Below are 17,342 nucleotides of genomic sequence, written 5' to 3'. Positions count from 1 at the left end.
AAAGCAAGGATTCTCAGCAGGCTTGTCAGGTTTCATCTAAAACTAGAAATGGAAACCAGGATGAATAACCCACCACAGAAGAAGATGAAACCACTATATACAATATGACCTAGCCAAAAAAAAAGTGGAAATGCATTTTATAATTTGTAAGAAGTTTAAGGGACATACAGCAAGTGTATTTTTGACCCCAAATTAACTGAATTTCTTCTTGTTTCAGGTTTCAAAATGAAATAGTTTCTCACAGTTCTGGTATAGAGTTCTTGAAGCTGATAAATACTGTATGTTTTGTATTCATTTGGCAGATAAATAGACACATTCCTAAGCATTGATATAAACATAATTATTCCAACTAAAAATTACCAATGTTTAACTAGAATATCATTTTTAAGATATTTTTCCCTTTGAGCTGAAATGTCTGGAAGAAGATGCCATTGATATAACTATCACTATAAATAACTCACTGTGCATATTTGTAAGTTTAAAGTACCAGCATTATAACTTCATGTTTTATGCACATTCCTTTAACTACCAAATAATGAGTATAACATAGTAAATCTTTGGTCTAACAAAACTTGATGTTTTTGTGGGGTCAATATTTTGGGTTTTCCCATATGATTAGATATTTTAATAAAATCTTTTAATTTAGTTGTAGTTTAAGCTTACAAAATTTTGCAACAATAGCACAAGATTTACAAGTTGTTTATATTTTGCCCTATTTCTTTATTATTCTCTCTGCATATGTGTACGTATATGTATGAATATATATGGAGATTATATATATATTCTGTATATACGTGTGTGTGTGTCTGTGTGTATGTATATATGTAAGAGGAGATAAGAATTGATGTCAAGTGTATATAGGATTGTTATATGGGAAAATTCTACTTATTTTCTGTCCAAAATTTGTCAATTTATTTTTGTTGACAAATAAATACCTGCTTTACCAGATGCTGAGCAGAATTAATTTTTATTAAGGATGTGGTCAAGAAGAATAGGATATCTTCTAAGCTCCCATAGTGGTAGAAAAGAAAAACCTTTAAATTTACAAAGGAGCTTCTTAGCTTTTGACATAAGAGTTTAATCTGTGAAGAGAAAGAACAGTTATCTTATACTACGCTCTATATTCTAAATTTACATGAAAGAGGCAAATGCAATGGAAATAAGGGAATGTCAGTAGCATCAATACTTTCCACAACACCTTCAGATCATGATATATGGAGTTAGCATAAACCTACATCTTTTACAACTCTGAAGAGAAAAGATATTTAAAACCATTATCTTGAAGAATTGTAAGTTCCTAAAATGTCATACAAACATAGTACTTAGCGGAGAGCTAATAAAAGAGTGAGTTATTTATAAATAGTTATTGAAATAAAATAAATTAATCATGTTAGTAAGTTTTAATATTAAATGCATTTTGTTGTATTTTAAATGTTTAAATGTTTTAAAGCTGATAATCCATGTTTTGGTTTTATGTGCTAACACTCTATTCATTATAACATTTGATTACCTTGTTCTTCAAACATGCCAGATAAGGTTTACTTAACTCCTCTTTTTCAATCTGCCAAAAAAATTATCAAACAGACTAACATCTGCTTTGCATTATGGTGTGGCTCACTCTGTTTCTGGGCCCCTGCCCCCAATTCATGCAGACTCAAGAACTCACACTCATACTTGCCATTGGTATGTTTTACCTATGTTGCATTTGTACATACACGTATAACTACATGTGTAAAAGCTTGTATGCTATGTATGTATATCTATATGTGATACAGAGAGAGACAGGGGCACTGAGAGACAGAGAGAAAATTGTATTTGTAGAATATTCTAAAATAATGAGACTTGACAGGTGCTGAGTACTCTCTCAGTGCAAAGCAATATGTCAAGTATTTTAAATGCTTTTTTCACTAAATACTCATAACTCTATGAAATCCTACAGTTACTTTCGTTTTAAAGATCTCACAGCTAGCATGTGGTAGGATTGAAATTCACAACTGGTCAGTATGATTCCAGCTATTTCAGTTTTTTGTGGTTTTTTTTCTGGTTGTTTTTGCTGAGGAAGATTCACCCTGAGCTAACATCCTTGCCAATCTTCCTCTATTTTTTAGTATGTGGTCTGCCAGCACAGCATGGCCACTAATAGAGCCATGTAGGTCTGTTCCCAGGAATCAAACCCGGGCCACTGAAGCAGAGTATGCTGAACTTAACCACTAGGCCTCTGGGGCTGACCCAAGATGACCCAAGATTCCAGCTATTTTTAGCTATTTTTAACCACTGTACCTCATGCTGCATAATGACCCACACAAATGCTATCTTCTCCTTTTCCATCCCTGGACATAAATTCATTTCTCCATATCATAATATACCCTATACTTATCTATTCCTATGACTATCAAGAGCAGTGGTTTTCAACTGGGGCAATTTTACCCCAATGGGATATTTGGCAATGTCTGAAGACATTTTTAGTTATCATAACTAAGAGGGTATTACTGGCAGAAGACAAGGATGCTGTGAAAATCCTACAATACACAGGACATTTTCCCAGCCCTGATACACACACAACAAAGAATTATCTGGCCTTATATGTTAGTAGTGACAAGGTTGAGAAACCCTGATCTGGAGAGACACATATTTGAAGAGAAATGTAGGTATATATGTGTGTATACTTACATAATTATTTCTCTTTAGGAGCCTATTTTAGGTTCTCAGAAGACAATGGCTCTTAAAATGTTTTAGAATTCTCTTGGTAGATTATTTTGACTTGCAAAATACGTGACTTTATTTCCACTTCAGAGAACAGTATTGCTGCATTGTCCTTGAACTCCAACTGTGTTATATGTCCAAAATGTTTTGACTTGGTGTTGTTGACTATATATATTTAATAAAACCTTGCAAACTTGGACAAGAAACCTGTTATGGATTCATCTTTGTCAGTCTAACTAGTATGATTTGATCTATGTTGTGTTGGAAATGAGACAAAATAGCCAGCAATAAATGAACTAGTCTTCTCTATGCAATCATTTACTGCTTTGAAACTGCTCAAGGCATTTCCTTTCCCTTAATTGGCCACAGCTGACCACGGTTCACATATTCAGAAGGACCAACAAGTCATAGTCAAACTACAGTGCCCTCTGGCCTACCAAACTTTCTAATAATGTAATTGTTCTGAAGCAGGCTTTAATTCTCAGTTTTGCAATTTTGGTGGTCAACAACCACAAACAATTCTGAGAGAAAAAGTTATTGGGAATGAAAAAAGGACTAAGAATTATGGAAAAGGTATGTATGAGTATAGGTTACTGCATATGATATTGCCAAAATTTGACACTTTTCACCTATAAAAATGGCAATTTCACATAGTTCAACCTATATTGATTTTGGCCCTTGAACATATAATGTAGCAATGGAGAAGAGTGGCTCTGCGATTAACCTATGTTAATTGTTCAGATCCTGGCTCTGCATCTTACTGCTTGTGAACTTGAGACCATTATCTAACGTGTCTAGATCTCAGTTGCTCAAACCCTTCATTTTGCATATTTACTGAATATATATTTGTTTGCTTGTCTTCACAAGAGCAGGGAAATTTTATTTTCATAGTACCTATCTTTTCATGGTTCCAGTCTCATTCCTTAGACAGTGTTTGACAGAGTGGCCATGGTCAATGTATTATAAGCACTTGCTGAATGACTGAATGCATGAAGGATAATAGTATTAACTTCGTAGAGTTGTTGTGAACCTTAAATGATGTCATGTTTGTTAAAGTCCTGTGTATATATAGTAAGTGTTAAACATTAGCTGTGATTATTATTAATTCAAAAAAGAGCAAGAGATTCCAGATAGGTTTTAGAGATTTTTTTCCCCTGTTTTCATGTATTTTTATCTTCACTTTGAAAGTACATTTTTGGTTCAATGCCATTACTATAAACTTCTATCTGATCCTGGTGAACTTGTGTGTCAGATTCTCTTACCACACTTTGAGAAATGTGGCCCTAAATTTTTTGTTCATATAGCACTTTGTAAATTGTTTAGTGAATGAATAAATAAATAAATTCATTTCCCCTTTTCTCTACTTTCGTCTTTCTCCTCTAGAATGTGAGAGAATATATCTTCTTCAAAAATATCTATAACTAGGCAGATTTCCATTGCAAATAGACGCAGTTCCAAGAAGCTATCTAGTTTCTTAAGAAGATTTTAGCCACAGTCTCTTCTACCAAGAGTCCCATAGTTCCTTGGCCACATGACAAAATCTTCTTGATGTCCTTATTCATCTTAGGCAGGATCACATCTCTGTGTGCATAATGTGAAGATGGTGATGGTGCTGCACTACTCACTAATTCACACCTTGTTGAAAAACTGACATTCCCTGTGGTGGACTAGGAGGATTTTTTCTAGCCATTGACAAAACAAAGCAGTCCCTAGAACAGGGCTTCTGAAACTTAAGCTGAATACGCGTCACCAGGGGAACTTATTAACCACATGGATACCCAGGCCTTATCCTCAATGAACCTAAAGCAGTAGTTCCAAGATGGAACAACCAAATCTGTGTTTTAAGTAAATGTCCTGGTCAATCTGTGTTTCACATTCTTTTACCACGTTTTGAAATATGTGGCCCTAAATTTTTTGCACATGTAACACTCTGCAAATTGTTTTGTGAGTGAATGACTGAATGAATGAGTGAATGCACCCACTTCATAGAATTGTTGTGAGGCTTAAATGAGGTAATATATGTAATGTGCTAGGTACACTGTAAATGTTCAGTGTTAGCTCTAATTATGATTAATTTGTAAAGAACCATAGATTCAGATGGCTTGAAAATTTTCTTTCCTTTCCACATTTATCATTATTGTCCTCATCAGTTTTTACACTTAGAGTCTAGTGACAGAGTCAAAGTTGAACAAATAATTGCACAAATTATTACTTGACTCATTATGATAATAAATAAATAAAACATTTAAGGTGCTGTAGTAATGAGTAGGGGAGGGAGAATGACTCTAGTTTGAGGATTTGGAGAGGTTTTCTGGAGAAAGATAAATATTATTTTTGAAACATAACTTGAAAGATAAGTAGGAATAAGCCAAGAAAAAGTAAAAGAAAAGAGTCCAAAGTGGCAAGAACAGCATGGGCAAAATCCACTTGTTAGTAGGATTGCTTAGAGGTGGACAAGAGAGGATGAAGGCCATGAGGAGACTGTTTTATTATTCCATGTAAGAGATGGTGATGTGACTTTAGAATGGTATTTGAACCATGGGAATTTCCTCAGCTTTGGCTATCAACTCATCTTAATTATAGTAAACCACTGGCTCTTGTTCCCTTATGAATAATGCAGAAGCACCACCACCCCATAAATTTTATCTAATCATTTCTGGTAGTACCCAGGGATGGCACATGCAAATTCATAAACTGTTGTCTCATTTTCTTCTGGTTTGTTCTTGAGCTCTATCTCCTCACAAGATGCCTGAAGATGGTACCTCTCCACTGCCACTACTGGTGGAGCCAAGTGTGTCAAGGGGCTGGTTATCTCTTGATGCTCTCTAGCTCAAAAGCAATAGAGCTACCCTTCATTAACTGGAGTTACACGTTTCACTAACTTCACTACACTGGAGTCACATGGGATCCTAAAGGCCCTCTCCCCTGCTGTATGTCATAACTTGAACAAAGCAGCCTCATGATGTCGTTAGGTCCCACAATATCTCCTTCAGCCTTTGCTTCTATGCCTTTTCTCAGTGAGGTTCAAAAGGGCACCCCAAAGTGCCAAACTTAGGAAAGAAGAGCCATAAATGAGGGAAAGATCTTGCTGTTATGTCCATCCTAGTCCCCCAATCCTCTATCAGGGGATCCAAATACTCTTAATCTTTCTCTGGGCCAAAAACTATCATGAAGTCCCTAATCATCAAAAGTACCAAAAGTGCTCAAGGCCTGACTAAATTTCAGCAGCACTGGGAGTGGTTTTAGGTAGTGTTATAGTCTATCTCTTTACTTGAAAACGTGGGGAAAGGAGACTTGAAATTTGATTAAATGAAATCAGAGATGACTTTACTCTATAGTGAAATTTATATCTTCTCTAGAAGATGTTCACACCAAATACGGAAAGCAAGTTATTTGACATGCCAGGGAAATATTGCCAAACAGTAGTGAAAATTACATATCAATAAAGAAGAAGTGCGTATCCTTTTGCAAATGTTTTCAAAAGCTAAAAGGATGGCTCTGAATTATATTTGCTATGGTATAGTCAATGCTCCACATGTCAGTAAAATAGAAACAGTTAACACAGATTGTTGCAGCTTTATGAGCAGTCTAAGTTGTAAAATAAAGTAAAAAACTCAGGTAACTGGTCACTTAATCTGTATCAATAAAGACAAAGTATGAAACAAAAATCTTCATCATGGATTTCAATATGGAATTTGATCTTGTAATTTGAGCCTATCATCTGAAATGGAAGGAAAGCCTATTCATTTTTATTCTGGTCTACAATTTGAGAGATGGCAGAACACGCAGCAACATGACATTTTTAAAGCCAGACTAAATCATTTCAAGTGGCATTAAAGAGCTACCATAAGCAAAGTGCTATAGAACTCTTTGGAAAAAACAGCATTCACCTATGAAGGAAATGAAGAAGCACAAATTAAAAAGCACTTATTTTAAGTCTTATGTACCTCTCACAATGGACTTTCTAGTGTGCATTTGGTGACTTTCAGTGAACAGAATTAGTTTATTTTTATTTTCCATTTTTCATGAAAGAAACTTTGGATGCTTCTTTTGGCAAGAAGAAATTTTGAATCTCATTCTCCAGCAGACTGAAGAGCTTCTTTCTGTTTCAAATAGAAATGAAAAGAGACAAGACATTTTACTCAGGTTCCTCTTTTTGCAGAGGCACTGCTTGGGCTCTTCCAAGATAGCTGACAAATGGCTAAAACATTTCAACCAGAAAAGCTGTAGGTATACAACCACAGCACCGAAGAGGAGGAATTGTTAATAATGCCAATAAACTGTAGAAAACTAAGCATTGAAGTTTCTCCAGGAAGACCTGGTAGGACAATGCCAGCTGCTTCTGGCTGTGTAACTGTTTTCTCTGAGTCTCAGGTGTTTTGTTTTGTTTTTCTGAGGAAGATTAGCCCTGAGATAACTACTACCAATCTGCCTCTTTTTGCTGAGGAAGATTGGCCCTGAGCTAACATCCATGCCCATCTTCCTCTATTTTATACGTGGGACACCTACCACAGCATGGCTTTTGCCAAGTGGTGCCATGTCTGTACCCGGGATCCAAACTGGTGAACCCCAGGCCACCGAGAAGTGGAACCTGCGAACTTAACTGCTGTGACACCAGGCCGGCCCTCTCAGGTGTTCTAGTAAAAGAAAAGTAAGTGTAAGGACATTGGCGGAAGGTCCCGTACTGTTCCTTGCCAGAAAGGCACTAATCATCTTTCTACAAATGAAGGAGACTATAGAACCCACTCTTTCAATCACATGATTTGCTTTAGAAAGTGGTTTATGTGGTTTCATCTTATTAATAATGTGGAAAAATATAAGATATTTAATGAGAATCTATAATATCCACTCTAGGGGCCTTGAGACAAAGTCACATTGTCTTCTTCACTCACTAGTCATTAACAAAAAGAATCTAGGACAATTATTGTTTAGGGTAATTTGTGGAGGAGTCCTCAATCCTATCAAATGTGAGGCTATCTTCTAATAATGTCTAGCAACATCCTCTTTAGTAATCCAAAAATAAACATAAATAATATAACCTACGTGCACATGGAATTTCCAAATGTTAATATATTGCTTTAATAGTTAAAGCAGAAATAAATAAAAAGTTATTTCTAATAACATTATATGTATTATAAAGCAAATATGAGGACAAAACTATACCCCAAACCAAAATGTGATAGCCAGGTGCTTTCACATATAGAAATACTGTGGATATGATTGAAGACTAATCCAAGTACATTATATTTGTGACTAAAATGTCCTGAGGCATTGGCATCAATGATGTACTTTTCTTGAAAATATTTTTTTTGTTCTTGATCAAGTACTGATGGAAACAAAGTACAATATTCCATCAATTTACATATTTATGTTTCTAGAAAACTCAGTGTATATTAAAACAGTTCAAAGATGCCTTGTATTTATATGTAAAATGGATTAGATTCTTGGCTCAGAAAATTACAAACACATTTTAAATTTACATGAATGTCCAGTGGGAAAATATAAATCCATATAGGCCACAGAATGAATATTCATTATGTGTGACTGTCCCATGCATTCCAGGAAGTGTAGCATTCCTGGTTCCTGCCCACTAAATGCCAGTATGTTTCCCAACCTTGGGAATATACAAACATCATACTCTAGGGAGCAATAACCCCTGTCACCCCTTCTCCCTATGGAGAACCAATCTTTAGACAGCTCAATAGAAGAACTTGGAAATTTCCCCCATGTGATTCTTTTGTACCGGAAAAAGCAAAAGTCTGACAAAGCTCTGATAAAGGACAATAAAGGCCCTCCCTGCAAGGGTAAATTACAATACACATCCCACAGTGGACAGTTCCAAAACTCTGACATTCAGTCATAGTATATTGACATATATTGAAAAGGATCTTAGAACTCACGTAATGTAAGAAAGCCTCTCAGTAAAAGATGAGGAAGTGGAGTGTAGAAGAGCTATTGAACACCTATAATGTAGCTTTATATAATTTGTTTCTCACAAAAACTAGGTGATTAAGATATTATTTCTGTATTTTACAAATGAGAAAACTGTAGCTCCTACGCAGCAGCTTCTAACTTGGTCTACTTCCATTCTCCATGCTTTCTCTGCTCCATCTTCCTTGGACAAAATCTCAAAACTGATTAGGGAACTAAGACTTACTTTTTCTGTAGCCTTTCTATCTATAGCTGTCAAGATATTATGCTGCTTATTTTTCCCTCTACGGTGTCCTCTTCACCCAGTTCTCCTGTTCCTCTGCATCAGAAGTTGGCAAACAACTTCACTGGGGCCAAATACCTCCTGTTGCCTGTTTTTCCAAATAAGGTTTCATTGAAACATGTTACTGATGGCTGCTTTCATACTAAAAGGCAGAATTGAGTAGTTGCGATCGAGGCCATATGGCCCACAAAGCCTAAAATATTTACTATTTGGCCTTCTACAGAAAATGTTTGCTGACCCCTGCTCAACATTAAAAGAAAAATTCTTCCCTTGTGTTGCCATCAAAATATACTATTTCCTTGTTGTTTGCCTCTGCTAGTGTGTTAATGACTATTAATTACTTACTGTGTTATTCTTTTTAGAATTACATCTGTAGTTCTTAAAAAGTACCTTCTGGAAATAGCTAATTAACCCAAGAAATGACCCTAAAGATGGAAAGTGTCATAAAAGGAGTGAGGAGAAAGAATGAGTTTGGGACAAGCGGACCTGTTTTTGTTCACAAAATGACTACACACAGCTGCCACCTATGCGTAGGATGAACCTTCTTAGCTTCTCATTCACAAAATTAAGATTAAAAAGAGTATCTAAAGATTTTTTCAAGATCATTTCCAGTTCATTTTTAAGTAATTAAGCTTTTGCAGCAATGTCAGCTGCTCACTAACAGGAACTATTTGTTTTTTGATAGTACCAGATATCTGTCCAGATTAAAAAGATAAACTATGAGAAATATATAGGAGAAAGTATAAAAGTTATCCTTTGAACACTGATTCAGATAAGATTTTCTAGTTCTCAAGAAAATGATATTTTACTATGTATTGAATATATATTTGAAAAATGTCTCTTAGAAAAGAAAAACTTATTTTATTTAGTTAGTGGGCAGGTGTGCCAGTTGTCAATTTATTGCCTCTGAGCTCCAAATTCACCCTTTTTCCCTGCTCTATGATAGTAAAGCAGGAAACACTGTCAATACAGGGGTTGGAGGAGAGAGTTTTTTCCTTCCTTGTTCAGGTGTGCTCATTTAGTTGAGCTCCTGCAGAACAAGTGACTTTTTTCAGCAGTGTCCTGGCATCAAGCACAAGTGGCACCTCCCCAGCTTCCCCCAGCACAAACTCCACCTTGGGTGGTTTCCAGACACAAGTTTGATGGCCTTCCTGAGGGCAGCGAACAAGTTCTATGGATTCACCAGCTTGTTTCCCAGTGAGTCAACAGCAGCCCTTTCTCATATGCCCAGCACATCCAGATGGCTTTCCATGAGTCCGGATGGTGCCCAAGCTGGCTTTCCTGCAAGTCAATAACAACCTAAACAGGTAGCTCCCGAGAGAATTTAATCACTATGCTAGTAGGCAGTTATTAGTTGGTCTAACTGACAACTGGGGACCCTCTCTGGCCTGGAATAACCAAGTGAACTTCTCCAACAACCAATGGGCTTCGATTATACCCTCTCCAAGGAGATCTGAGTCCCAGGTTTGAGGAGAATTCTCTCCCTCCAAGTTTGTTTCTTCTTTTGAGTGCTCTCCCTCAGCAGCCCTAGGGTATCCCTTAGAGTCCCCCCCTTTAGCTAATTCCTAGTTACTCCAATTTTCTGTTGCTGTTTATTTATACCAAATTTTCCCCATTTAAATTACTGTGTGGTTTTTGTCTGCTGATTGGAATGTAACTAATACAGCAGACAAGTAAGAACAAACATTTTATCTGGTAAGCAAATTAAGTTTTTGCAAGTACAAAGAGCCCAGGGATCGAATACACTTTTGGATAAGACTTAAAATGAAATTACTGAATCATTTTCTACTTCTGAGCCTGATCCCTTTGGTATGAGACTACCCCTGGGAATTATTGTTAATAATAACAATGGGGCAGAGAAAGCACTCAGTTCTTTCAGCCTCCTAGAGAAACAAAGGCATAAGAGGGAAGCTGCCTAGTTTTGGTCTTTTGTGCTGAAAATCTTGTTTGAGTTCTGTTTATATCTTACTTCTTTCACATATTAGCCAGATTTATTCATATCATTCCATGAGAATGTCATGACTTCCTCTCTCCTCTCCTGGTCCGTCGCTCTATGTAAGAAAGCAGAAACAATTCTGTAGTTGAGAGAAAATGTTTCCCAAAGCTCCATCTCCATGCCAACCCCCACAGAGGCAAAGTCAGTCCTAAAGAACGCCGTTACATAGACTAAGGCTTTCTTCATTCCCTCTCTTCTCCCTTTCTGTTTTGAGCTGCGCTCTTCCCAATTCTTCACTTTATCCCCCATAGACTCTCCAAACAGGGACCTCTTCAGAAACCTAATATTCAAAGGACAACTTTTGTACTTTCTCCTGGTTCTCATAGTGTCAGATGCTAATTATATCTGCAGCATCTATTCTAGATTAGCAGCTAATTTATCTGCATTTAAACCTTCAGGTTAAAATTTCATTGAATATGGTCAGTATACAATGTGTCAAAATGTAGAATCCTGGATCGTCTCCTAAACTTGCTGAATCAGAATCCTGAGAGAACCAGGATCCAGAAACCTGCATTTCTAATAATTTTTTCTTCATACTAAACTGCTGGCCTATTTAATAACAGTTTACAGCGTTGTGCCCCAATAAATATTTGCATTTTAATATGGTAACTTCTAGCCCTAGAAGCCATTTCCATTGGTTCTAGCACACACTAGACCAGGGTGTGAACCTGGACTTTAAGCCTTTGTTATTAGGGACCTCAGAGCCTTGCATGAAGGTTCACTACAGACTCTTGGCCCTGGACGCTAAAGTCCTTAGGCTCAAAGGGCTGTGAAGTTGGGCTTCACACTGAGCTGCTGAAAGCAACATTTGGGTTGTTCATTTCCATTCTACACAACACAAATTTATATAGACCAGTGGAATAGTGATGGAGGTTGCTGGTACTGAGGAGATCCAGAAGCTGCAAGGCTAGGGTGTTGATTGGTTCTCTATGACTGATGACGTCTAGGAGAGAGAGAGTATGGAGGTGATAGAAGATTGGGAGATAAGGGTAAAGTTATTCAGTCTTACCTGGGTGCGGAAGTGGGTGTGAGGTAGGAGATGGACAGATACTTAGTGTTCCCCTGACTGTCAGAAATGTCACAGTAATTGAGTAATCCTTTATTGAAAAGAAATTATCTGAAAACTTCCTCTGACTTCTGTAGAAGTATTGTATTGGGGAATCCAGTGGTTGCCAAACACAGCAGCACATCAGAATCATCCAAAGCACTGATTGAAAAATATGGATTATTGGGTCCCACTCCAAATTTACTGAGTAAGAATCTTTGAGGGTGAAACCCTGAAATATCTATCTGTTTGTCTATCTATCTATCTATCTATCCCTCTATCTATCAAATTATCTATCATCTATCTCTTTTATCTATCTCCATTTTTTAACTTTTTACTTTGAAATTACTATAGATTCACAGGAAGGGAGGTCTCATGTACCCTTCAGCCAGTTTATCCCAATGGTAATATCTTGCATAACTATAGTACAATATCAAAACCTGGAATATTTATTTTTATAGGCTCTCTAGATGATGATTATTCAATTAGCTAGAAGTTGATTGAATAAATGCATAGTTATTCAAGGAAATGGGTTAACTTGGCTATTTGTAATCCTGGAATACTTATCAACCTAAAATCAACCTTTCTTTACTCATAGATTAGATAGTTAATTCATTGTTCTGATTAGAGGAATAATTAGAATAATTCACTGAAATCCTTTAGTTATTAACCTCTTTCCCCTCTTTTGAGGTTTTGTAACCCTTGATTCAATGAACCAGCCTGTACTGAAGACCTTTTCTTCACTCAGCTATTAACTTATTTAGTTCTTATCAACTCAGTGTAATTTTAAGCATTAGGAGACATGGATGCTAGACTTAGTTCTGCCACTTACTGGTTGTTTGACCTTGACCAACAAACTTAACATAGCTGATTTAACATTATCATCGTGAGAATAAAATGGATGCCAACTTCCCTGTTAATATACAGACTTATTTTGTGTCATCCATAATACATTGTATAAACTGTGAAATAAACTAAATAAGTATTAAATGATGAGATTGAGAATAATAATAGTAATAGTTAGGAATTTTCAGCAACAATCTATTTGGTTTTTTTGGGAAAGAAGTTCAGTGTTTTTTCCCCCTTCCTTCTTCCCCATGTATCTCTTTTTTATAACTTGAACTAGAAGTTCTAAATTATATGTCATACAATTTGGCATAGAGTTTGGTGTGCTATATGAACTATACAGCTACTGGCTCTCTTTCCTATGTTATATAAAGCACCCATACATTTAGCCACTCTTTCCACTTGGTGGTGACAAGAATGGTGGTACTCAAGTGGTTAACTTCACAAAATACCTAGATATTATCCTACTGAAGATGTGCCTGAAAAGCTATTGAGCCACTTCAAAAATCCCTTCAGTCAGCATGTGAGAAAACTCCAAGCTAACATCACTCCCAGGACAATTCTGATCATCCTCACTGGGCACCACAGAGGCAAGAGGGTGATTTTCCTGAAGCAGCTGAGCAGTGGCTTGCTACTTTTGACTGGGCCTCTGATCCTCAGTTGAGTTCCTCTGTGTAGAACACACCAGAAATTTGTCATCTCTACCTCCACCAAAATTGATATCAGTAATGTGAAAATCCCACAATATCTCACGATGCTTACTTCAGAAAGAAGAAGCTTGGTAAGTCCAGACACCAGGAATGTGAGTGAGGTCTTCAGCATGAGTAGGTGACTGGGATTAGCCACCCCAAAGTTGTCTCTTTGGCATGAGGATTATTTGGAGCTGATTACTTTTAAAAACTGCAGACAGGAAAGAAACTCTGAAAAGTAGAATTTTCTTACCCTTTGTTAAGAGACATTTATATTGTAAAGGAAATCTCCATCTGTAAAGGGTCTCCCTCTCTGTACCAGGAAGGAGGAATGACCTTATCTCTAGAAATTCTCATCAATGTGGAAGGCAAGGACTCAAGTCTGCATAACACCCTGACCCTTGTTTACTGTACTTGTGTGGTAATCTCCCGTGATCCACTTCCCCCCACCCCCAACATCCTCCTTTGTCTTTAGCTGAAGATGATATTTAAGGTGGTGGCTTCAGCCATTTTGGCGAGTTGCTCACTTTGCCTGAGCCTCTCTCATGTATACATGTTATAAGGCTTTGTTTAATTTTCTCCTGTTATTCTGTCTCATGTGAACTTAATTTGTTCTCCAGCCAGAAGAACCCAGAGTGGGTAGAAGAAATGTCTTTCTCCCGTGCACACAAAAGGAGAAATACGAGCTTATAGAGCAGCACAAGGTTGATCAGAAAGCTGTGAACTTACAAATTCTGCCAAAAATCAAAGCTGTTCTTTTCTTTAGCTCCAGGGCTACCTATGCTCTGAGTCATCTCTCACAAATGGAGTTTGTTCTAACAAATTGATGTTCTCAGTTTCTTAGGAAGAACCTAATGAAATAACTGACACATTAAAAAAAAAAAAAAGGCCACTAGAGTATAGAATAGATGGTAGTGTTCAGTAGATTCGTTCTTCTTTCTTTACTGGAATGAGAAAGGAGCACCAGGAAAGGCAGTTAGGTGGAATGCCCTTGTGCCTCAAGAACTTGATAGTTTAGGGGAACATATGACAAATCTTTCAATCAACAGAACATTCCATGGTTACCACTTGTGGAAAAGATGGTGAATCCCATTTCTTTAAATAGATGCCCTGCTTTCTCCTTCTTGCACCATAGATCCCAGGAGCACTAAGTCCATCAATGCCTTCCTGGTAGATGTTTTCACTATTCAATGGAAACAGCCATGACTGTGTGGGAGAAGAGCTATATTCCCTGTTGGGTGGATCTTCCATATCTCTCAATTCCGCAATTTGCATAAAAACTCAGAAAATGTTTAAGCAGAAGTTCAGAGTGGTAACTCATTTCTCCAGTTGAAATAAACAAGGGAATGAAAGCAAAAGGATTTGTATGCTATTAAGACCAGTTTGTGCTTTTATTTTAATCCAAAATAAACCTGAAGGAACTTTTATGAATATCTATCCTTGGATTCCTTCATTCAATAAATATTAGACCAATTATTTGCAATATATTCTTCCATTTATCTATCCAACTTTCCTGAGAAATATTTTATACTTATTTTGTAGCTTGTTACTTTAGGTGTTTTATTAGTTATCTATGCCCATATAATAAATTACCCCAAAATGTAGTAGCTTAAAACAATACATATTTATTATTTTCATTTCTGAGGGTAGAGATCTGAGTTCAGGTTAGGTGGGTGCCTGTGGTTCAGAGTCTCTCACAAGGTGGCAATCAAATGTCCTCTGGGGCTGCAGTCATCTCAAGGTTCTCCTGGAGTAGGTTTGGCAGCTTTCAAGCTCACTCATGGCTCATTTGGCTGTTGGCAGGCCTCAAAGGCTGCTGGCTGGAGATATCACTTCCTTGTCACATGGGCCTCTCCATAACACAGCCCACAACATGGCAGGTGACTTCCCTCAAAGTGAACAAGGAAAAGAGCAAGAGAAGGAGAGAAAGACAGAAGCCAGAGTCTTTTTGTAACTTGTTCTGGGAAACAACACCCTGTCACTTTTACAGTGTTCTGTTTGTAGGAAGTGAGTCACTAGGTCCAGCCCAGTTTTGAGGGAAGAGAATTATGCAAGGGAATCAATGGTAGGAGGTGGGGATCACCCGAACAACCACAGTGTTCCAAGGATACACCCTATGGTTCCTTGCTTTTGAGGTGTTTGCCATAGCCTCTGTAGAAAGCACACATATTTACACAAGGGTAACTGATAAGGCAATATGTAAATTATACAGTCAGTGAATAGCAGAGAAATTCATAGGAGGAAAAAGTTCGGTGGCTGCAGTTAAGGAAGTTGTGGTGTAATGGACTTAAATATTTTGGCCTGGATGTATGGATAGACTTTGGACATGTCCACAGAAAGAGAGAGAATATTCAAGGTTTGAGAAAAAGCAGTTGTAAAAAGCAGAAGAATCTTTAGGGATTTAAAGGGACTTAAAATGACTAAAAGTGAAATATAATCAATAACTGTATTCTCTTCAGGATAAAATTCATACTCCTTACCATGTTATATATATATGTATATATCTCCATGGTTCTTCAGCTAGTACCCTAAGATCTGATCATGCAATGTTCCAAATGAACTCTGCTTTCTTCACCTACGTGCTCTGGTAGATATTTCTCTTTAAGCTTTCTTATTCTCCACAATTTGTTTTGCTAACGTCTACTTAGCAACCATATCAGCAAGCACTGTTTTCTAGAATGTTACCATTGAAGAAGCAAGAGAAAGCCATGTCCCACCTCCTACAGCAAGATTTCCTTCTCCTCCCTGTGGTGGGTGCTCCGCCTCTGGGCTTGTCTGCCTCCCCTTTTAGTAGGTACAGAGCTTCTCCAGAACAAGAACTGTGCTTGAACTTCTGTCTCTCTGTGACCAACACAGTGCCTAGTAGCGTAATACGTGCTCTTTTTGTTGCTAAATGAAGGAATAGAATCCAATTAATGAGACTGAAGGACAGTGAAATAGATCAAACTAATTAGAGCAGAGGGACTGGTCTGGCGAGAAGTGCTATAGTTGAAAATAACCATTCACCAGAATAGAAAAATAAGAAGCATCTTTCTGTGTCTCTGTGTCTCTCTCTCTTCCTCTCACCTTCTCTTTCCCCTTGATGATAATTTAGATGTGCCCTTGTCTGAGACAAGTGTTTTTTTTGGTCTTATATCATAACATGAGGTAAAAGAGAGATGGTAAGTTTTAGTGGAGCATTTCCCAAAGTGTGTTTTATTAGTATAAACAAATACTTACTAAAAAAACAAAAGACAAAAAGTAATATAGAAAGTGATGCTGAGTTAAATAACATTTTTGTTACTTTTTAATTGCAGGACTTCGCAGAACCTTTAATGTGTGCACTGTTTATGTCTAGAGGCACAGAGTTATTATGGGAGATTACTCAAATACATTTGACTAAGAAACCATTTTTACAAAAATATCTCTTGGAACCCTTGGGTAATTCTTTGAAAAATGCTGGGTTTGTGTATTTTATCCTGGTCAGAGACCTAGGTCATATACTCCTGTATGTTCTGCTTGCTTCTAGTATGACATTCAACACCCAACTGAGCTTTACTCTTCCTCCAACCTGTAAATGAAAATAATAAAACCTGACCTTCACCAACCTTTGAGGGGATATTAGAAGATTCAATAAAATAAACACAGCGAAAGATAAAAAGCAGATACTATCCTTGCTCCCTATTGCATCTTCAGTAGAAACATGCCAGAGCAACATTTCCTAGTGCTACCTTTCAATCACTTAAGAACATAGAAATCAAAGCTATCCTAATATCTATTAATATTGCTACAGTGTATTTAAAATGAAATTTAGAGAAGTAGGAGACAGAGATATACAATTGCATGGAACTCTGAGAGGAAAGGACCGAA

General features: G+C 37.1%; 1 pseudogene; it reads left to right on the top strand.

Moving 5' to 3' along the window:
- The window catches only part of LOC103559761 (large ribosomal subunit protein eL6 pseudogene), a 55,793-nt pseudogene extending 41,456 nt beyond the window's left edge, over positions 1 to 14,337 (top strand).
- Positions 14,338 to 17,342: the final 3,005 nt, after the last annotated feature.

The sequence above is a fragment of the Equus przewalskii genome, chromosome 4 (assembly GCF_037783145.1).
Source record: "Equus przewalskii isolate Varuska chromosome 4, EquPr2, whole genome shotgun sequence".
Classification (NCBI taxonomy): domain Eukaryota; kingdom Metazoa; phylum Chordata; class Mammalia; order Perissodactyla; family Equidae; genus Equus; species Equus przewalskii.
This window is presented reverse-complemented; position numbering and strand designations above follow the sequence as displayed.